General features: G+C 42.7%; 1 protein-coding gene and 1 non-coding gene across 2 annotated transcripts in view; both read left to right on the top strand.

The window, feature by feature from the left end:
- Positions 1-8,995: 8,995 nt before the first annotated feature.
- Positions 8,996-22,831, top strand: part of slc39a14 (solute carrier family 39 member 14) — a 39,860-nt gene continuing 26,024 nt past the window's right edge. The window contains exon 1 of the mRNA XM_085785943.1: positions 8,996-9,188. The gene's annotated coding sequence lies outside the window, so the exon portion shown is untranslated. The remainder of the gene's footprint in view (positions 9,189-22,831) is intronic.
- Positions 14,318-14,419, top strand: LOC146981020 (U6 spliceosomal RNA). Its single transcript, XR_015036712.1, has one exon. It is a non-coding gene; the product is annotated as a U6 spliceosomal RNA (small nuclear RNA).

The raw sequence follows: 22,831 nt of genomic DNA, 5'->3' as shown, positions 1-22,831 counted from the left end.
AAATTCTTACTTGCCCTGCCTAAGAGGGTTTTTTCTGGCTGTGTGGTGTATACTTTCGCTCATGATTTATATCTTACTAAAATCCTTCCTGTTGACTGTATACAACACCACACAACACTTCTTTCTTCGGAAAGAAGTATTTATCATTATTTATAATTACATTTAAATGGCAACCATTGCAGACATGTAAAATTAACTGCTATTTCACATTATTTGACCAGTAGCAGTTACACCCTCCGTCCCCTATCTGAACAGGTGAGCCAGGTGTTTAAAGGGATAGTTCAACATTTTGGCAAATTGGCCCATTGCCATAATCGCTATAGTAATAGCAGTAGGTTCGTTACCTTTAATTGTCGGTGTAAGCTATTTTTAGAACGGCGGAGCGAAGCGGCAGGCTGCTCAGGGCTATGCTATGGACGCTAAGGGAATTTCTTGGTTTCCCTCATCAAACTCATCAAATACACAACCCAACAACTCAAAAACGCTGTTGTGGACAAGTTGTGACCTGCACATTCACCACGCTATGAGATAATAACGGAACGTTACGAGACGGAGCTGTTTTAGACGTAAATTCATGCAAAACCGCTGATGTGCGTTGCGTTCAGGGACAGTTTTTCAGCTAGCAGACTCTGTATTTACCCTGTATTTACCCCGAAAAAGGCTCAGTTTCGTAACGTTCCATTATTATCTCATAGCGTGGTGAATGTGCAGGTCACAACTTGTCCATGAGAGCGTTTTGGAGTTTTGGGATTTTGTATTTGATGAGTTTGATGAGGTAAACCAAGAAATTCCCTTAGCGTCCATAGCATAGCCCTGAGCAGCCTGCCGCTTCGCTCCACCGTTCTAAAAATAGCTTACACCGACAAATAAAGTTAACGAACCTACTGCTATGACTATAGCGATTATGGCAATGGGCCAATTTGCCAAAATGTTGAACTATCCCTTTAATGCCCAATTGCAGTTGAAATCTTGAACTGAAGGGCCTTTAATTGCCAAAAACATTAACCTCGACAACATTTTAACAGATAGCTGGCTCCTCCAATCAGATTTTGCATTCACATGCTGCAGTGGACAATTTAGCTTCAGTATTAATTCAGTATCTAAAAAAAATATTATTAGACAGGACCAATTAAAAAAATTTGACCTGAACTACTGGAAATAGCCTAGACTTTTCCATGTTATTCTAGTTTATTGAGATGCCCCTGTAAAACTCAAGGATGTGGGACATTGAAACAACAGTGACAGGGAAACAGCCAGTCATCTAACAGCTGTATAGTTCGGTTGAAGCACCGTCCCCACGTGTGTTTATTGACAACAGGGTTATACCGTAACGTAAAAAGGACAGGTCAGCTCGTCGGTATGGTAACGGTAACAGGTGACTGTTACTGCGTGCGTCTGCCCCGAGTCTGGAACACCGGCGGCGTTAAAGAAGCAGCGTCAGGACGCTCACCTTCAGTAAACGCTCGCTGAAATCGCTGATTAAATACGACGAGCCGCGAGCGACGTAGGCTCAAGGGGGCAGTTGTCGGTCTGAGAAGTGAAGCTCACTTCCGCGTTCAAAAAACTGCAATCCCCTCGGCTGTCGCTGGGGGCTGGCTCCAGAAGGGAGCAACTCCAATTGAGCCCCATGTTAAAATAGCCGATTTTACAGCTTTAAAAAACATATTTACAGCCTGGTACATTTCATTTTTTTGGTCTCAACCGATAGTTTCTACCCCCGCACACACTCTGAGGGGGGTGAATTTTTTTTAAACTCTACCGTTTTACTGTTATTAGGTTTAAAGTTCTGGCCAATTAGGGCGCAGAACCGTTGAGTGACAGGTCCGGCGACCGCTGCTACGAGGCCAGTGGGCGGGCTCTCGGCCGGCCAACGGCTGCACCGCTCCAAATATGGCAAGTAGAATCCAACATGGCGCGGCTCAAACCCCCGTAGTAGCGGCACAAAACAGACTCACCAAAACCAATGGGTGACGTCACGGACGCTACGTCCATTCTTTTTACAGTCTATGCGTAGGCTACATCTCACCTGGTAGAGCACACCTGCTGCAGCGACCCAGTTCGATCCCACCAGGCAGTCCCTTTGCTCCGCGTCAATCCCCCCTCTCACTCTCTCTCCCCCCTCCCCTGTCTGTCTCGCATGACGCGCGTCTGTCACCCGCGATTTTTTTTCTTTTTTCCATTAGTTTACTTGCTGCAAACCTCAACATCCCATAATATGCTTGCGCACTCGTATACTAGGCAGTGAAGCAGGTTGACTCGCGTTTCAGAACAGCGCTGCACAGAAACAGAAATGATTATTGATTTCTGAATGAATGGATATGTCGCTTATTTTTGCCATATTATTATTATTATTATTTTTTGGCCTGGCGGGGGCTCTCGTTGGCCTGGCGGCCCGCCAGGCCTGTACAATGGTAGGGGAAACACTGCACTGTAGAAGTTACTTACCCATGTCTGATCCCGTCAGGCTATTTTCTGCTCTTCTCTTCCTCGCTTTCTTCTTTGGTCTGTTTGGCGCCTTTGTCATGATGAAAACGTTGAGAAATTTAGCGAGCTATGCTAGGTAGCTTTTTATTTAGGTATTTATAGGCCTAACTAAGCAGGAGTGTCGCTGACGCTGTTGTATGGAGTAGGAGTAGGCTTTGACGTCCGCGTTAAAACGTCGAATTTGTTCGTCGTAAAACAACCGAAAATCGCGTCAGTTATGTCTAAAGAAAAAAAAAGTTGTGTACCCTATATACAACATACACAAGCATACAGTCTGTGAGAGGAATTATACGTCTACGTCATTGACGCTCTACTGCGCATGTCGCCTGCAGAAAGAGCAGCAAGAGCCTTTTTGTGCTGTTAGTTGCACTAATCATCATTTTGATTAAAAAAAAAAAAACGCGCAAATTTTACAGAATACTGGCAACTCGCACCCATTTCAAGGCAAACGAGAGAGAAAATAGTACATTTAAGCAATATCCATCCATAGGCAATATCCCTATCTTTTACAGTCTCTGGGAGTGCTGTTGTACTGTCTATCAGCACGGGTGTGATTCGGTCGTAGGCACGAGGCACTCATGGGACGTCTCTTGTCCAATCAAATCGCAATATAACGTGTTAGACACGTTGGTTTGAATGGTGATGATTGTGGCAGAGCAGGTTGCTTATTTATATATTTTTTGTATTTGGGGTGTAGTACCCCCGTTTTGTATTTGGGGTGTAGTACCCCCTCCTCCTGCTTCCTGCTCACCGTGCGTCGCCGTCCTCCTTTACGTTGATTACTTTACAGTAGTGCACTTTGTGGTGAACAATTTGTGTGGTTTTCACGTGTGGTGTAGCATAAGGACCCTTCCCCTCTCCCTCAGCAGTCATCTTCGCCCGGTGAGCCCCCAGCCCTGTACCCTAGCACTTTATTGACAACCTAAGCAACGCTTTTATATGGCCCTATTATATATTGTACAATATTGTTTTGTCCATTGATTTTATTGTGAACCTGTACTCTGCAAAAAGAAAAACAATAGTTAATAATAAAAACTTGTATTTTTTTGGAATCACGTCTGAGCCAGTGTCTGTTAAACCTGCGTGTCCTTTGGTGTTATAGAATTGTAGCTATAGGTGTGGAATTCCCCTAGGTGGCGTTGTTGGCTCTTTCTCAAAGTTTTTCCCTCGTAGCATTGCCACATGATTTTAGGTCAGATGTTAAGTTTTATTCAAAATGTATTATTAGGGCCCGAGCGGCGACTGCAAGTCGCCCAGCGAAAGCCCTATTGTAATTGCTCTGTTTATTATTAGGGCCCGAGCGGCGACTGCAAGTCGCCCAGCGAAAGCCCTATTGTAATTGCTCTGTTTATTATTTTTCTTTCTTTCTTTCTTTCTTTCATTCTTTTTCTCTCAAAAGGATCGCATTTTTGGAGGCTTCAACATGCCCCAAAACGCGTAAATTTTGGCATGCACATCAGGACTGGCGAAAAATTTGATATTTTAAAGTCGTTGGGAATGGGCGTGGTCAAATAGCTAAATAGCGCCCCCTAGAAAATTTCAAAACATCAGCCCCGCCTTTGTGTTTCACCTAGACGCATGAAAATTGGTGGGCTTATAGAACATGGCAAGACACACAAAAAAGCCTCTTAATGACATGGTGAAATCACAACAGGAAGTCGGCCATTTTGATTTGAATTTTTGACCTGTTTGATCTAACTCCTCCTAGGGATTTTGTCCGATTGACTTCAAATTGGCTAGAGACCACCGAGATGCCACTCTGATCAAAAGTTGTGCTCCGCAGGTCTCTACGTCAAAGGGCGTGGCTTCTGGGGCCTTGAGGATTTTGGCGACTTTTCGTTTGCTCGCCATTTCACCTTCGAACAGCTCTAACGCCCACATACTTTATCTGATCAACTTCAAACTTGCTGGACATGATGACGGCTCCGCCCTGAACGTCCCGATATATTAATTTCCTACGTCACTCATAGCGCCCCCCGGTGGTAACAGGAAGTGTCCAGGTTTTACCTTAATGTGTACTGATGCCACATAGTTGACCCCATCAACTTCATTCCACTTCTAAAACATGCAGACTAAGGTGGTGAAGCTACATCATGAACGCTGTGAAGCTACGAGTAATGGCGTCCGTGTGGCGACACGGCGACCATTCCTCGCCATGAAAATACGTTTGCCCTTTGGGTGGCTTTATTGAACTCGTATCAACATGAAAATTGGTACACAGGTCCAGGGTCACGACCTCAACGTCTCCATATGCTCATAGGCGATCTCACTCATGTTGCCCCCTAGTGGAAACAGGAAGTGGCATATTTTACATCAACATTGTCCGATTTCCACGAAACTTCACATGTGTGATGAGGGACTGACCCTGAACACACCTGCACACATCCCATTACTGCCCCCTGGTGGATGAACCATCAACTCATCATAACTCCTTCATGCTTTTTCCGATTTGCTCGAAACTTCACGTGTGTGATGAAGGTCCGCCCCTGAGCTCATCTGCCTACATCTGGTTACCGCCCCCTGGTGGATGAACGAAATATTGCGTTTTTTTGCTCCTGCCAGGGTTTTTCTTCCTTCTCACCACAGCCCCCGCGTGCCTCAGGCCCCGCGGTGGCGCGGAGTCGCGAGGGCCCGATCATCGCCGCTTGCGGCTTTAATTATTCTTTCATTCTTTTTCTCTCAAAAGGATCGCATTTTTGGAGGCTTCAACATGCCCCAAAACGCGTAAATTTTGGCATGCACATCAGGACTGGCGAAAAATTTGATATTTTAAAGTCGTTGGAAATGGGCGTGGCCAAATGGCTAAATAGCGCCCCCTACAAAATTTCAAAACATCAGCCCCGCCTTTGTGTGTCACCTAGACGCATGAAATTTGGTGGGCTTATAGAACATGGCAAGACGCACAAAAAAGCCTCTTATGTCATGGTGAAATCACAACAGGAAGTCGGCCATTTTGATTTGAATTTTTGACCTGTTTGATCTATCTCCTCCTAGGGATTTTGTCCGATTGACTTCAAATTGGCTGGAGACCACCGAGATGCCACTCTGATCAAAAGTTGTGCTCCGCAGGTCTCTACGTCAAAGGGCGTGGCTTCTGGGGCCTTGAGGATTTTGGCGACTTTTCGTTTGCTCGCCATTTCACCTTCGAACAGCTCTAACGCCCACATACTTTATCCGATCAACTTCAAACTTGCTGGACATGATGACGGCTCCGCCCTGAACGTCCCCATATATTAATTTCCTACGTCACTCATAGCGCCCCCCGGTGGTAACAGGAAGTGGCCAGGTTTTACCTTAACGTGTACAGATGGCACATAGTTCACCCCATCAACTTCATTCCACTTCTAAAACATGCAGACTAAGGTGGTGAAGCTACATCATGAACGCTGTGAAGCTACGAGTAATGGCGTCCGTGTGGCGACGCGGCGTCAATTCCTCGCCATGACAATACGTTTGCCCTTTGGATGGCTTTATTGAACTCGTATCAACATGAAAATTGGTACACAGGTCCAGGGTCACGACCTCAACGTCTACATATGCTCATAGGCGATCTCACTCATGTTGCCCCCTAGTGGAAACAGGAAGTGGCATATTTTACATCAACATTGTCCGATTTCCACGAAACTTCACATGTGTGATGAGGGGCTGACCCTGAACACACCTGTACGCATCCCATTACTGCCCCCTAGTGGATGAACCATTAACTGCTCATAACTTCCTCATGCTTTGTCCGATTCACTCCAAACTTCACATGTGTGATGAGGGACTGACCCTGAACACATCTGCACGCATCCCATTACTGCCCCCTGGTGGATGAACCATCAACTCATCATAACTCCTTCATGCTTTTTCCGATTTGCTCGAAACTTCACGTGTGTGATGAAGGTTCGCCCCTGAGCTCATCTGCCTACATCTGGTTACCGCCCCCTGGTGGATGAACGAAATATTGCGTTTTTTTGCTCCTGCCAGGGTTTTTCTCCCTTCTCACCACAGCCCCCGCGTGCCTCAGGCCCCGCGGTGGCGTGGAGTCGCGAGGGCCCGATCATCGCCGCTTGCGGCTTTAATTATTATTATTTTTAAATATATGTAAATAGACGATGAAAAGTCATTATGTTCAGTGGTCCTGAAATTGGTGTTGTGTATGTTTGTGGGTCATATAGGCTACTTTACAAAAAAAATACCCATCAAAATGTCATGATATGATAACATATATGAACTTTATTTTACTTTGCAAATTTTACAGGTCAATTTATAGCTATATTTTGGTATTGTTTAGAGTCATTTGCTCCTAAATTTGACCCCACGTACAGTAGGTTTGGTGTGTAGTCCTGCAAATGACTCTTGGTGGTTGTGGGGGAGTACATTGTGTGGTTGTTGTGGTATTGCAATGAAAATATAAATTAAATAAACTTTCCAGTGATTTAAAAAAAAAAAGTTCTTTTAACAGTGTCTTTGTGTAAACCTATCACTGTTGTTTATTTTTTATGCAGTGATCAACAGAGTAGATGTCTCTTTAATTAAACTGCCAACTTCTCCCCATTTAAAGTATTATTATTATTGTTATTAATACTTTATTAATCCCCAAAGGGAAATTCATGTGTCTGTTAGCTCATCTACCATTTGCTGAAGAATTAAAAAATTAATTAATAATTAATAAATTAATAAATTAATTAAAGCCTGATGGCTTAACAAAATAAAATAAAAAAGTTGAGTAAAAACCATAGACTGTAAAAACTTAGAGCTACTAGACTTTGCTATTACCAGTTGAAGCGCATGTTCTGGAAATAATAATAATATAGATTACCGAAATACTGTAATAAATATTATTGTTATTATTTTCCCGTAATCTCTTGTTTATGACAGATTAAACTACACAAATATACACGTTTTAACATCGCATATGAGAAATAATGTTATCCACCGCTCTATTGATTGATTTCTTGCGGCTTTGTTGTAAACAAATGCACATGGCCGAGAGGAGGGTTAGCAAAACAGTAGAAAAGCGACCACTTGCATAGTTCCTCTTTAAACTTTGCAGGTGAACTTCCAACTGTCTGGGTTCAATGTAGAAATGACGGGCTTGCTAAAAGTGTTAAGCAGCTAAAAATGAACCAGCTAATAGATTCTTTTTATCTCCCCTTTTGTCAAATATCAGCATCAGACCCAAAAGTCCCTCATTATTGACAGTCAACAAAAAGAAACTCGGAGGCAAAAGGAGTCGAACAAATGTCAGTGTATTTGCCAGTATAGTTGAATGCGTGAGACAAGCTTTCATTTCAGAGAAACAAAATGCAACTTCAGATTTTCCACCAGCACTTTCATCAGCCTTTTATAATATTATTGTTAACGCAGTAGGGGAGACCGGGGTTGGTTGTCACACTTTTTACTCATGTACGAATTGCTCATCTTCAAAAAAACTTTGAACAGTAATTCTTACATTAAATGAAAGCTTAAGGTCTTGGCTTGAAACTGGTATCCTTTTTGTCTTTATAACATATTGCAACAAAAAGTAAATCACCATGAAAGACACTCTGACACAATGTGACAACCAACCCCATCACGGGGTTGGTTGTCACAGGGTATGGGGTTGGTTGTCCCTATGGAGGTTCAATAGGGTTTCAGTGATAAATTAGGATTTTAAAAGAAGATGTGTAACTTTCTTGTTTTTTAAGCTAGACACACCAAATAACTTTTGAAATGAATACCACCTCTATAATAATCACCAGCGCCCCGAGAACGATCAAATTATCAAATCATTATGAATAAGTTAGCCTACCTCATTTGGCAACAACAAACAGCATACTAAGAACAGGTAGCCTACATGTCCAATATTATAATAAGACTGAGCCAGGTGATCAGTTCTCTGAATTATCTAATGAGAAGTAAAATGGAAGAATTTGCAGTGCTATAAAATTATTTCATTGTGAAAGCCATTGTCACATGTGTGACAACCAACCCCCAGAGCAGTGAGACAACCATCCCCCACTGACCATTTAACAAACATGTTAAGCTAACTACCACATAGCTTTAGCTTGCTGGCTAAAAGATGACTACAACAAAAACTACCACTTTTGTTTTGTTAATGAGTGTTTTATTGTGAAATGACTAGTAACGTGTAAGCTGTTATTGCAAAAATAACACAAACATGAAAAATTACTCTGACCCATAAAAATGATAAAATATATCCTCACCTCAGTGTTTAGTGTGCATTCAACAAAATGACTAGGCCTATTGCAAAATGAACAGGAAGTCAGGCCTCAAATTTAATATCAACATCATGTCACAGCGCCCTGTAGTGTGGCTGTAATAAGCACTGTGACAACCAACCCGTGAGACAACCAACCCCGGTCTCCCCTACCTGGCTCTGGCCGCTTGGGGGAGATACTGTCACTTTAAAACCCCGAGTCCTCAAACTGTCTACGTCACCGCTGACGTCAGCCGGACTGAAGCCTCCACGCTGCTGCCGCTGTGGCTCGTCTGAACTGAACTGAATGGGAGGAGGACGACAGATGGTCTAATGGTCCCGTCTGTGAATGAATGAACATACCGGAGAGATACTCCACTGCTGCTGCTGCTGCTATCGCTGCCGCCCACAACTGACAGTTCGTGTCTGTGAGGAACTGAGGGGGACGCTGTTTTGTTTGTTTGTTTGTTTGCTGATTGAGAGGAGTCGACGCCGAGGAGGCTGCTTTTCTCACCGCCGGGTAAGCTAACTGTCACGGCTAACTAACGAGAAGCAGCCTGCTCCGTTATTTACCTTTATACATTTACCTAGCCACTGAACACGGCTCGTAGTTAACAGTTAGGATGTTTATCTACTCACTCACTTACATACTGCTCTCTTGTTTTTATTTATTTTGTTTTTAACACAGGCTAAACCAGTGTCTTGATATAGCCTAGAGAGGCTAACATAAAGCGGCTAAATCAAATTGAACTGATACGACTCATCCGTTTAGTATTTACTATAATTAATATAATTTCTAAGACGTTTCCAGACCATTGGCGCAAGAAAATGTGCGTCCAACCAATATACTGAGCTCCCTCAGTCATAGCACTGTCAAATAAGAGATAACCACTGTTATTATTAACCTTAGCATCTATCAGATCGACCCACTCTCCTCCTGCGACCTGTCCACTGTCACTGAAATACACACAGTGACATGGGTGTACTTCAGTGTAATTTAGATATATTTAAAATTTAAATACGTCCATATTTCATATTTACATTTCAGGTGGATGTATAAAGGGTACTTTCTTTTTTAACCTCGCCTCACCTGTACACACTGATTGACAGAAAAGCTCCAGTTGTAGCTACTAACGTGAATAACTGACTTTCACGAGGGTCAAAGGATGATTATGTTCATGCCACTTTTTATAGATACATTTTTACTACTGTACGTTTTGTCATTTTATCCTCTTTTAGTTTTATGACCATATACAGACCGGGTTTCTCGTGGGGTTGTCTTCATGCATCTAATGAAAAACCTGGACTCACCTCCAAAAAGTTATTTTATAGTCCAGTGATAAATTAAAAGGGTTTCCTGCCTTTTAGCTTGTGACTCTTACAAGAACAACAAATGGATTAAGTTGTAGGTCTGTTGTTACTTTCAGATGTCCAGAAAGTTGGTAGCTGTTACAGTGAATGGAGGAAGTATATGCAAATTGCAGTGTCGGTTGAGCTCATGTTTCAAGATGCCTAGCTTCATCCATAAGCTAAACAAAGAAAGAGAATTGCTAATCAAAAATGACAAGAAAACAAGCAGAAAAGTAATACATCTTACAAAATAGGAACAAAAGACAAGAGAAAAGAATAGTAAAAATAAAGATTGTTGTATTTTTCTCTAAATACCTTTTTACTTGAGAGTGATTATGGATGCAGAATGTTTTTATTTACTTTTTTATTAGGCTATTATTATTGTTGTGTAAGAGATTTACCTTAAGTAATGCAAAACCTTAAATCCTTAAAAACAGCAGTCACAGTTCAAATGGTTAAGCCACCAGATTTATTAAAAGTCAAACTTGGCTGACATTATCTTGTGTAATTTGTGGAGTGATTTATACTTTTGCAATTATCATGGTTTATCCTGATGCCAAGTTACTGTGGCTTTTCATGGGGAAGCCGAAGGAATCCACTGTTACTGAAAATTGTGTGAACTCTTAATATTATATTTCACATGCTACCAAGAGTAAAAACTAATTTTCAGAAGTTTAAATCTCTTAAGAAGTATGGTATTTCAATGCTCTCAGTGTTTGAACCTCTCCACATGAGACTATTGTCCTTGCTTGCTCATGTTCCCAGAGTTTTTCCTATGCTTTGCTGATAAGGTAATATTCTGCAACTATTAGATAAAAGTATTTTAAGTTTTAAAATGGAAGGAAGTATTTATGAGCACTTAGTTCAGTTATGTTTAAGTACATTTGCTCCGTGGCTTTCCACTTCTGGATGTCTGACCTCTAAGCCGGCCTCTGGGTAAAAGTGAGGGGCCGAGTCAGACCGAGTCATGTCTTAAAAACCCTTTAATTTCATGGTGAATGCTCCTTTGTTGTACACTCAGGATGAGTGTAGCATGTTCACAATGTGTTCGGTGAACCAGCATCGTGCCCCCAACCATCACTCTCCCACCTAATGACAGACTTGGTTCATGATGATATCAGCCCCCAGGGGCAGAGGGAAACAATAATTAGGGACCTTGTGTGGTAGAGGTTGATGAGTCGATGCACACCTTATAACCCGCCCTTCACTTCAGGGGAGTATAAAGAGACCTGGGATGAGATAGTTTGAAGTGAGTGGATACGAGAGGACGAGCCAGCGTTTGCTTTGAGGAGCGAGCTGCTTTGAATTAAGGAGGATCTAGAGAAGAGCGCTCGCTGTCTCCGGTTATTAAAGGTACGGGATGCTTTATGCTTGGGAATAAACAGGAGAAACTGAAACAAGCAACAGAAGTTGACGGGAAGTTTGAGGAAATTGTTTCCTCTGGAGTCTGATCCTGAGCCAGACACCAGCTTTCTTTGTTTAGAGTTGGTGAAAGTGAGTGTGCTGCATTGGTGTAGTCGACCTCTCTGTCGGGTTGGGATCAACCAGCAGACGCCACATACTGAACTTTCCATAGAGCTAAGACAGTCTGCTGTTTCTCTTCTTGTCTTAAAGAGGAACTATTGCTAAATGTTTTACCTAAATTAAACAGCTTCGGAGTAATTGTGATGGTTAATGACTTGTTCCAGGGAGAATGGAGGCTCTTTGCCTTCCACCTATCGTCTCTTGGCCGAAAACCAACCTTGTAAGATCAGAGCCGCCGGCCCGGTGTGTCCCAGCTCTCGTCTCTGTGGCACCGCGAAACAAATGCGCCCCGTAACCCGTAATCTCTTGTTTATGACAGATTAAACTACACAAATATACACGTCTTAACATCGCATATGAGAAATAATGTTATCCACCGCTCTATTGATTGATTTCTCGCGGCTTTGTTGTAAACAAATGCACATGGCTGAGAGGAGGGTTAGCAAAACAGCGGGAAAGCGACCAGACTTGCATAGTTCCTCTTTAAACTTTGCAGGTGAACTTCAAACTGTCTGGGTTCAATGTAGAAATGACGGGCTTGCTAAAAGTGTTAAGCAGCTAAAAATGAACCAGCTATTAGATTCTTTTTATCTCCCCTTTTGTCAAATATCAGCATCAGTCCCAAATGTCCCTCATTGACAGTCAACAAAAGGAAACTCGGAGGCAATAGGAGTCGAACAAATGTCAGTGTATTTGCCAGTAGTTGAATGTGTGAGACAAGCTTTCATTTCAGAGAAACAAAATGCAACTTCAGATTTTCCATCAGCACTTTCATCAGCCTTTTATTGAGTTTGTTGTTCCTTCTACAGGACGATGGAGTGCTGATTAACAGCAATAACAAAGGCACTTTTTAATGCTGACAAGGACGAAACTTTTTGAAGGTGGTGTTTAGCCCACTGTTGTGCAGCGTCTGAATTATTCACTAATTTATTTAAAGTGTAGGTTTTGTGTTTTGTTGTGGTCACTTTTTATTTGATTACGTGAATCCTGGCAGAGCATGCGTGTTCAGATATTTAGTTTTTTTTCCTTTCTGTGTGGTGTTGGCGGCCTGGTGGTGTTTGAATTGGCAGCGTATATCCTGTTGATAACGCTACCTCAGCCTGCATCCTGCGGCCAATCACAGATTTTTATATCCTGCTCCGTCAGCTGCTGAAGTTGATGATGACAAGGGAAATTTCTCACAGGGTTGTGTTTACACATGGGTGTCAGGCAGCTACAGTATGATGGTGGTCGGTTGTTTACTCACTCCCGTTGCTCAGATTTGGTGATAGATATTTACTTCTACAACTGTTTTTTATGGCTAATTTGTCACACACACGCAGAAAATTTAGGAGCGCACGCCATAAATCGTCTTGCCAAGGAAATATTTACATTTCCTTTTCATTCATGATCCTCACAAACATTGGCCTGACACCTGCAGTGACGGGAATAACGGCGTTTAAAATAACGGGCGATACTTTTTTTCAGTAACAAGTTATCAAAAAAGTTACTGTTTCCCCCGTTACAGCGCAGTTATGACAATAAAATGCGCCTCAAGAAGTCCCATCAGAAAATAATACACCCGTTTAACTGTAAGACGTTACATTACTTTCAGTTCATCAACTGGTCGAAAAAAGACGTTTATCTGGAGCTCTATGTACGCTGTATCACTCTGTCTATCAGCTGTTTAGACCAACGGCGTGTGGAGTGATACAGCGCGGCGTCACGCAGCCTGTCTGTGTGGAGGAATACTGAGTGAGTTGGTTAGTGCACTAGCTAGATAAACGGGGGTGAAGGAAGAAAGTCCAAGTAGCCTAGGCTAGTTTGACATATTTGAGCATTTTGTAAAAAATGTAATAGACACATTCCTTGTAATTAATTACTTTTATCATGTGGTAACACATTTACTAACTCAGTTACTTTATGGGGAAAGTAAATAGTAACTGTAACTAATTCTTTTTTCAAAGTAACGTGCCCAACACTGGACACCTGTAATGACCGATTTCAGATTCTTTGAGTCGTCTCTTCCATGTTTCACCAGGAAAAACAGAAAAAGGCAAAGTACAAGTTGAACATGTGCAAGTAGATGAGAAATCTACTTGCACACGTGAGATGCCACCATTTAGGAAGGAAGGAAATAATAGACAAAGCAGGATGAAGTGGTGACTTTCAAAGAATGGAGAAAGATGTGAGAGGATGAGCAGAGGAGGAGCTGCTGCATGCCTGTGGGATTGGAGTCCAGCAGACTGTGACTAAACATTTTCCCGTCCCTGCACTTCCCTCCTCCTCCTCCTCCTCCTCCTCCTCCTCCTCCTCTCTCCTCGCTCCCCTGCTGCCAGCTCCCCTTGTAAACCTCATATTTAACGTCATGGCAGAGGCCTTGCGCTGGCGTGTTGAAGGACTAACGTCTCTGCAGCAGCCTGCTGGTCTCTTCTCACCACCCTTTATCTCCACAGCTGAAAATAGGCCTTGGACTCTTCAAATGCACACATGCACGCACATCAGTCTAACCTGACATGGTGACATTTAAAAAGCAGTTTCTCCTCTTTGTTTTGATTGGACTGAGGCCGAGGCAAAGGTCTGCCAGTGAGGGATTCTGGTGAATTTGCTAAGCTTGTAAACAAACTGCCAGAATATCACCATTGTAAATGTATGTGTAGATTAAAAATGGAAACTCACGTTTTTGTAGCCAAAAGGCCTGTCTTTTCAGGCCAGGAGCGCTGGGGGGCGCACCAGTGGCAGGGGGTCGGGCCTCCTGACTGGGTATTAAAAGGGGGCCATCACACATGAGTCATTGTGCTTGCTTCGGCAAGTGCATACAATAAATTGGAATTGATACAGAGAAGATTAGCATGGCCCCGCATGGACACGCAAATTCGTGAAGCGTTTACACATTTTGATCTGCTGGCCTTGTTGTGGTGCGGTTGTGTGCCTGTTGCATTTGTCTGGAATCACTGGTGTTGCTCGGTAGATTTGTCAAGGCATAGTCCAGGGTGGCGCATTGCCCGTGTGCCTGCCTCAGACAGTAGGTGGGTTTGGGCACCTTCACTGCCGTCCAAAAGCAGCGCAGCACACAGCCTTTGCTTCTTCGCTCGTAGGGCCTACCAAATAAAGGCCTCCTCCGGGGAGACGGATCCTGACTGTCCTGTGGGGTTACTTTTGGCCACATTCTGGTGAATTTGCTAAGCTTGTAAACAAGTCTGAGAGGGAGGCAGCAGCCAGAGCTGCTCTGATGGAGTCTCTAACTGTACATAATAACAAGATTGAGGCAAATAAACAAAAATGAGGAACGCTTCACAAATTCGTGAAGCGTTCCTCATTTTTGTTTATTTTATGAGAAACGCTTTTTTGGATCCTGATTGTCAAATCAAATCAAAAACCCAAACAGCCACCTTCACTACCGTCCAAAAGCAGCGCAGCACACGGCCTTTGCTTCTTCGCCCGTAGGGCCTACCAAATAAAGGCCTCCTCCGGGGAGACGGATCCTGATTGTCCTGTGGGGTTACTTTTGGCCACATTCTGGTGAATTTGCTAAGCTTGTAAACAAGTCAAACTGCCACCTTCACTGCCGTCCAAAAGAAGCGCAGCGCATGGCCTTTGCTTCTTTGCTCGTCGGGCCTACCAAATAAAGGCCTCCTCCGGGGAGGCAGATCCTGATTGTCCTGTGGGGTTACTTTTGGCCACATTCTGGTGAATTTGCTAAGCTTGTAAACAAGTCAAACTGCCAGAATATCACCATTGTAAATGTATGTGTAGATTAAAAATGGAAACTCACGTTTTTGTAGCCAAAAGGCCTGTCTTTTCAGGCCAGGAGCGCTGGGGGGCGCACCGGTGGCAGGGGGTCGGGCCTCCTGACTGGGTATTAAAAGGGGGCCATCACACATGAGTCATTGTGCTTGCTTCGGCAAACTGGAGCTCGCTCTCACAGAGCACCAGATTGCACCTGCCTCCACCACTCTGGCCCTGGCCTCGGCCGCCACCACCTCGGGCTTCTTCACTGGGCCTACCGAGGCTGACCTCTGCCGGTAGGCCTGGGCCAGCCTGGCTGCCTCAGGTGAAGGCTGGAGGGTGAGCTCCGAGGTGGTGGTGGGGTGCACCCTGAAAACAGGACGGTAATCCATTCTGAAAAAGAGTGAGAGCATAAAAACAACATGAGATGAGGTGACCAATATATGATGCAGATATACAGTACATGATGCATGGGTTAATTAGTTCATAGGTTTTAGTGTGTAGTATTGTTGTTGTATCTGTTGCTGCTGACTTATTTAACCCCACTGATTACAGCCTGTCTTTAATCAGCCTCTCATGAACACATAGCTACTGCTGGGACACTAGCTAACTCATTCACATGTGAGTGTCAACCAGCTATAATATTTTACTGTACAGAAATATGAAACATGAACTGTCGTGGAAATTCTCTGTTGCTGGTGAAGAATGAAATAGAGACTTGCCGGCCGACATGTGTTTATTTCCTTGCAAGAAAAGGTCAATTCATATCCGAGTGATGGTAAAGAAAAGACAAAGATAATGGGGAGACCTAAACATTTATACTTGAGGAACGCCCCTTCAGGTATATTCCACACCCCTTTGTCTACTGCAGGGGTCAGCCCCCTACTCAGGATATCTTTTCAGGTATTGGCACTGACATCCTGGAGTGTGATTAAGAGGTCTAATAAATGCACTTTAAAATACAAAAGGGTTTGAGTATATCATGAGGAAATGAGAGGTTGGGTGTCTCTGGAACTTGATGCAATTACAAGGTCTAGACATTAGAATACACAAATGGGTGACAAACAAAAGAGGATCTGATACCTTGGAGGGAAAGCAGGGGGTAGGGACGTCACAAGTGATTAAAACAAAGGAATATTCAAATTTACCATTACAATTCCCCCTTTTGATTATTCATTAATCACACAAGAAAAAGTCACAACTTTATCGTCATTACAGTTGCTAGAAAAAGGAAAATGTTGAGAAAGTAAGAAATCATAGTCAGGAAAAACAGGTAGCCTATCAGTTAAAATAAAACGATTAGGGTAGAAAACAATTATGCCAATTCTAAACATGTTCTAAACAAGTTGTTCTGCATTGAGGGGTAGGGTGGTCTGTAATAGAAGGTTATCTAAAATGTGGTTTTCAAATGTAAAGATTTAAAATTTAGACTGACAAAACAAGTGATTACCAAAACAAGCAGTACAAATTCAAAATGTTAGACAGTCTACTGAAACTTGACTTGTCAACCTTTCAAATGAATTTGTGGTGTCTAAGTTATGTAATCGACTGTAATATTGTCACACATCATATGTTGTCTCATGTCAAGTTACATTGTTAACTTGAATAAACATGTAATATTCAGTCCATTGATGATAGTGAGGTTTCCTGATGTAGTCAGAACGTAGTTATGTGTAACACGATTCTGTAACATCTTGAACTTTATTGCAGTTATTGCTTGTGAAAGCAGGGGCATGCCTTCTGTAGAGTTCTCAAGATTCTCAATTGTTCTTGTGGCTTTGTAGTTTGGTCTCTGAGGGCACCAACACATCTTGCCCAGGTGTTCTTCAGAAAGAAGTGGAGAAATGAAAAAGGGAGTGGAAAGGGGCAAGGAGAGTTGTTGCTGGTTCCTCCACCGAACAAATGTCTTTAAGGTAGAAATATGGAACAGTGTCTGACCATGGTTCAGGTTGGGCACAGTTTCTTAATTGTGGTGAGTTTGGGCTGGCAGAATGGTTATGGATGGAGTTGAAGTATGGTAAAGGTAGGAGTCCTTCTGCACACATGACAGTGGGATTTTGGCTGTTGAGGACAATGGTTCATGAGTTGGGGTTGTGTGTCTCTTGGTGCAGTGAAATTTGGATGTAATCCTCTTGGATGTATTCTTTGGGCATCATATCTATGCTTGCACTGTTCTTCTGATCTCTTGATGGTTGTGTTCTAAAGGAAGTCTGTCATTTTCTTATCGGCCGTTGGTTCTGCACTGCCCCTCAGCTCTGTTGGTAGGGTCTATCATCTTCTTCTGCTGCGCTGCTCCTCAGCACTTCTGGCAGTTTCTAGGTGTGATGGAGACCTATGCGTCTGGATGGTCCTTGTTGATTAGAGTTCCTCTTTGTGGCCGTTGGTTCTTTTGTTGGCTTCTTCCTGCAGTGACCTCTTCACTGCTGGAAATCATGGAGTAGTGTGGACGCTGGTCGTGAAAAGGCTGATTTTCACTTGCTGCATCTGTTGTATAAACCAAAACATACACATCCAATATCCCCCCTTTTGACACATGGTTTTACCCATGTGTCACATTAGCAAAGTGGGAGTAAAATAGTAAGAGGAGAGTGAACTTAAACAGATCTATCCAAAAGAAAGAACCAAATCAGGTTAGATAGTTAGTTAGTTTGTTAATGGTTATTCTTGTCGGTCCAGTCAGGAGTCAACCTGTTGGAAGATAGCAATTCAGTTATGTTCTTTTCCATCATCTGGTGGGAGAAAAAGAGTGATAGGGTTTAAAATATTGTATCTTATGACAGTAATGTTTGACATTTCTAAAAGTACAGTGTCGAATTTTAGTCATCGTGCTGTGGAGAGGTGAACAAAGGTGTGCCAACTGGGGAGTCTTTACAGGGAACAATTACTCCTACTGCTTTAAAAGACTCAAAGACTGGCATTATGTAAATCGATAGCTTCTTGATTTTGGAGTGATCACCATAGGTTAATATTTGATGAGGCCAAACATCACAGTGACTGACAACCCACAGTGTCTTAGGGACCTCCTGTAGGGCTGAAATAGTTTTAACTTGTTTCAGACAAAAACAAACATACAAACAAACAAACATGCAAACATACAAACAAACAAACAAACAAACAAACCTAAAAAGTGTTTTAGGTACCAGCTGGATTTTCTTTGAGTGTGCACAACAGATGTTAAATTCTTAAGAATAGCTCTAGATTGATCAGATGTTTTCTTGCCAATTGGCTGCGCGCTTACATTGTTTTTCTTAAATGGGTCCCAATCTTCTCTCTAATTGCAAGTGTAAATGTATAGAATCAAATGGTCTGTGGTGTACATGTCAAAATTGAATTGGTGTGAGAGAGAATGATAAAGCACATCTGTGTTGTCCGGTTGATGTGTGTTCACATTATCAACTCTCTTTCCCAACCAACTTTTCTCATATGTCTCATCAGGTCCTGGTGACACAAGAGGTTGATTGCAGTTTCTCTGGTGTCGATAACTGTTTTTCTGACTTCTGTAACAAGCTTTGAAAAGGCCGTTAAGGGTTGCAATTTCCATTGATATGCATACTGCAGGTCTAGGGTATGGTGAACAAAGTAGTGTGAAAAACATTTGGCTCCAAATTAGATCAGTTTGTTTTGCTACATCTGGGGTTGAGACCAGACAAAGGCCTAATTTGCACATCAAGTATCTGCCCATCAGGTTAATGGGGCAGTTTTCAGAAGGCATGTTTGCATTTGGTCCATCTGCACATTTGAGTGGGATGGTAATGGTATCTGTAACTCTTTTGACCTGATGAACACATACACATCTTTTTTTTTTTTTTTTCATAACTAGTGTCAGTGTTCAAACACAATTTGTAGCAATGTGTATAACCTATACACTCTGTATGTGTGTGATGTAGTGCAGTACCTTTCTCAGATTTCACAAGTTGGTTAAGCTTGTCAGCAAGGATCCATTCCCTCCGACCATCCCCGATCATCCTCAGTTTGAGTTGTTGTTGTTGGAGTTGATGATGTTCTTAGGGGACAGTGACGTGCCTGATGTCCATTTTGGCCACAGTGATAACAGACATCATGAGGAACTTTTCTTCTCCAGTTCCTGTGTCGGCCACGTCCTCTCCATCTATGTCCATGACTTGGTTGTCCATATTGCTGGACTGTGTTCATCATGGTAATTGCTGCCATGTGTAACTCTGTCTGTGTTATCTCTTCTATTTTTCTTTTTCTCAGAGTGTAGTTGGTCATAGGCATGTATGGCATGTCTTCGAAGTTCGGACAGTCGTGCATCAGTCCAACCGATGCAGGATACTTTAACAGCTGATGCAATGTCTGGTTTGAGTCCATTTAGAAAGAAATTACAGAAATGAATTTCCCACACATCTGGAGTGTTGCCTAACTCATCCGGTGGCTGAAGGCCACTGTAGGTGTTGAAGACCTCTGTCAGGCGAGTGAGATATTCATCAGGGTATTCATCATTCTTTTGTCTACAAGCAGTGATTTTCTCCAGATTAGCTTTAATTGGGAAAGCTTGGGTAAATGCATTACAGAGGTTATGGACGGCATCTCTATATTGGGTATTAGATTCATGTTCCCAGCTGATGTGTCTGCAACGGATATTAGCATCTGGGAATTTTCCTGCTATTTTCTGCCAGTCTGTGGATTTCATCTTAGTGATCAGGAGTCTTTTCAGTTCATTCATCGTTGGTTTAAATTCCTGGCAAAACGTGATGAATTGCTCAGCAAATATTTTACCTGATGTTGTGGGGTTGGGCAGATGTTGAGATGCTGCTGTGATGTCAGCAGTAGTCCATGGACGGAAAACCAGTGTTGCACCTTCTGGTCCAGATATTTCAACCATGGGCATGTTGAAGGCTGTATCTTGATTGGAATGGCATAGTCTGTGTGCAATTGGAAAAGATGATGGAACCGGCACATCAGAATGGGCTGCTCTCGAGCTTGGTTTTTGTTGTGGTGTGGTGGAGTCTGTTTCTCTTCCTTTGCTGGGTGTTGCAGAGTTGTATGACGTTGGAGCTGAGGGATGAATCGGTGAGTGGCCGTTGGGGTCTGGATCCAGCTTCAAAGCTGCCAACTGTGGATACAAAGAAGAGGAGATCTGCAAGTCTTGTGTCCTTTGTCTCTGTAAATTTTGTTTTTCATTTGTTTCAGTTTTTTTGCATGGAAAGGGTTCCCTGTTTCTTGCTTCTGCTTCTTTTTTCCACATCTGTAAACATTCTGTTTGACCTTCCATAATTTCTAATTTTTTTTACAGAGATTTTCTTTTTTCTTCTCATTTCTAGTTCTTTCTCCTTCAATTTTTTTCTAATAGTAAGATATTTTTTAAACTGAGAGATCCCCCTATTGGGAATCCAAACTCTGTTGCCCAGAAATTTAAATATTTTAAGGTTTTGTCCTCATACTTCCTTCTCATGATATCCACAATTTGACCGTCTGGAGGTCCAATCTCAACAGAGTTCTTACTCCCCATTTTAGATGTGGAGGTCGTGCACGACTAGGTTAATTACAATACAAACGTCTTGTAAGGATCACTTTGTTTTCGGCACAAGCGATAAAAGCATTAAATACAATACAGATGCCTCTGTAAGGATCACTTAGTTTGCGGCACAAGTGACAAAAGCATTTACAGAACAGCCGCCACCACAGACACATATACTGTGTGTCTATTGTCACTACTGTAAGGCTCACTTAGTTTACAGCACAAGTGATTAAAGCATTTACAGACGTCTCTGCAAAAATCGCTTAGTTTGCGGCACAAGCGACGAAAGCATTTTACAAAACAGCCATCACCACAGACATATATATATGTCTATGGTCACTACTGTAAGGATCGCTTAGTTTACGGCACAAGCGATAAAAGCATAGAAACATCCGTTGATTGTGGATAACATGAGAAATCAAAAGTTTATGTCTAATTAAACCCAAATTTTTAGAGAAAGATAATTTAAAGGTCAATATTTCAGTGCTCACCAGATGAATTTCATAGAGTTACGTTCTTGGAATCCCAGCGGCAACGATCTGGGGCGTCCGCGGTCAGTCCTCCCTCTCAGAAGAGAATTGAGGTTTTGGAGGCTGGAAGGTTTTTCTCTCCCAGGATTGGCCTGTTGCTGTCCGCGTTCCGTCCCAGACGATTGCACGAGGGATCCCACTTCTGACACCAAATTGTCGTGGAAATTCTCTGTTGCTGGTGAAGAATGAAATAGAGACTTGCCGGCCGACATGTGTTCATTTCCTTGCAAGAAAAGGTCAATTCATATCCGAGTGATGGTAAAGAAAAGACAAAGATAATGGGGAGACCTAAACATTTATACTTGAGGAACGCCCCTTCAGGTATATTCCACACCCCTTTGTCTACTGCAGGGGTCAGCCCCCTACTCAGGATATCTTTTCAGGTATTGGCACTGACATCCTGGAGTGTGATTAAGAGGTCTAATAAATGCACTTTAAAATACAAAAGGGTTTGAGTATATCATGAGGAAATGAGAGGTTGGGTGTCTCTGGAACTTGATGCAATTACAAGGTCTAGACATTAGAATACACAAATGGGTGACAAACAAAAGAGGATCTGATACCTTGGAGGGAAAGCAGGGGGTAGGGACGTCACAAGTGATTAAAACAAAGGAATATTCAAATTTACCATTACAGAACGCATCACTACAGAAGCAACGTTAAAATGATCAAATCCAGCCAGATGCAAATATATCATGGGCATAAGGTTAACGTTATATCTCCACACTGACCTTAGATGAGATTTGAAAACCAGAAGAAACCAGGCGAGTGAGCAACACAGTGACCTAACGTTACGTTACCTAACACGCAGTAACGTCGACATTACTGGAATAAGGCAAATAATAAAATAAAATACCGATAAAAACGTATAATTCAAAGCTCACGATATACTGTGCAATGCGCTGGGTTGAAACGGAGGGAAAAAAGAAAAAGTAATGGAGGGAATAAATTAATTGAGGAGGGAAAATATGATAACGGTCGGTTAACTAGCTAAAACATAACTTAACTTTGTCAAAACTGTCGCCGAAGTGTTGAACATGATAAAAAGCACAATCTGCATATTATTCCGACACACATGATTCAGATATTTTTTGACTATGACCGTGAATTTAGACCTGACCGACCGACCGGCGGGCAGCCAGCCGCCGGGCAGCCGCATACGGAGCCGTATCGCCCGGCTAACAAGCGGCCACACGACCGCTGTTACGGTGGCTCGTTAACCGGCTCGTTAACCGGAGAAAAACACTTAAAATACATATATATAAATATATTTTTTAAAGTACTTACTTCGTTCGTTCGTTCTTTCGCTCCGTATCCCGTCAGACTTGTCCGTAGGCGGTGTAGCTGTCGAGTGATGGCGGCTATCGCTCTTTGTCTACCTGGGTCTGTCAGTGCAGGGGGGCGGAGCCGCGGTACATGTGTTTGGGCCAATGAGAGAGCTTATCATTTGTCCCCCCATGCATTGTGTATGTGGAGCTGCGCATGTGTAGTAGCCAATGGAAGCGTGTGGTGTCGGCCAATGGGAGCACACCCCATCTGTCTGGAGGGGAGAAGATGGCTGTCCCCGAGGCG

This window comes from Trachurus japonicus, chromosome 9 (assembly GCF_045865225.1).
Source record: "Trachurus japonicus isolate A0001 chromosome 9, Traja_1.0".
Classification (NCBI taxonomy): Eukaryota; Metazoa; Chordata; class Actinopteri; order Carangiformes; family Carangidae; genus Trachurus; species Trachurus japonicus.
Note: the sequence above shows the minus strand (reverse complement) of the source record. Positions and strands in the feature narration are given on the sequence as shown.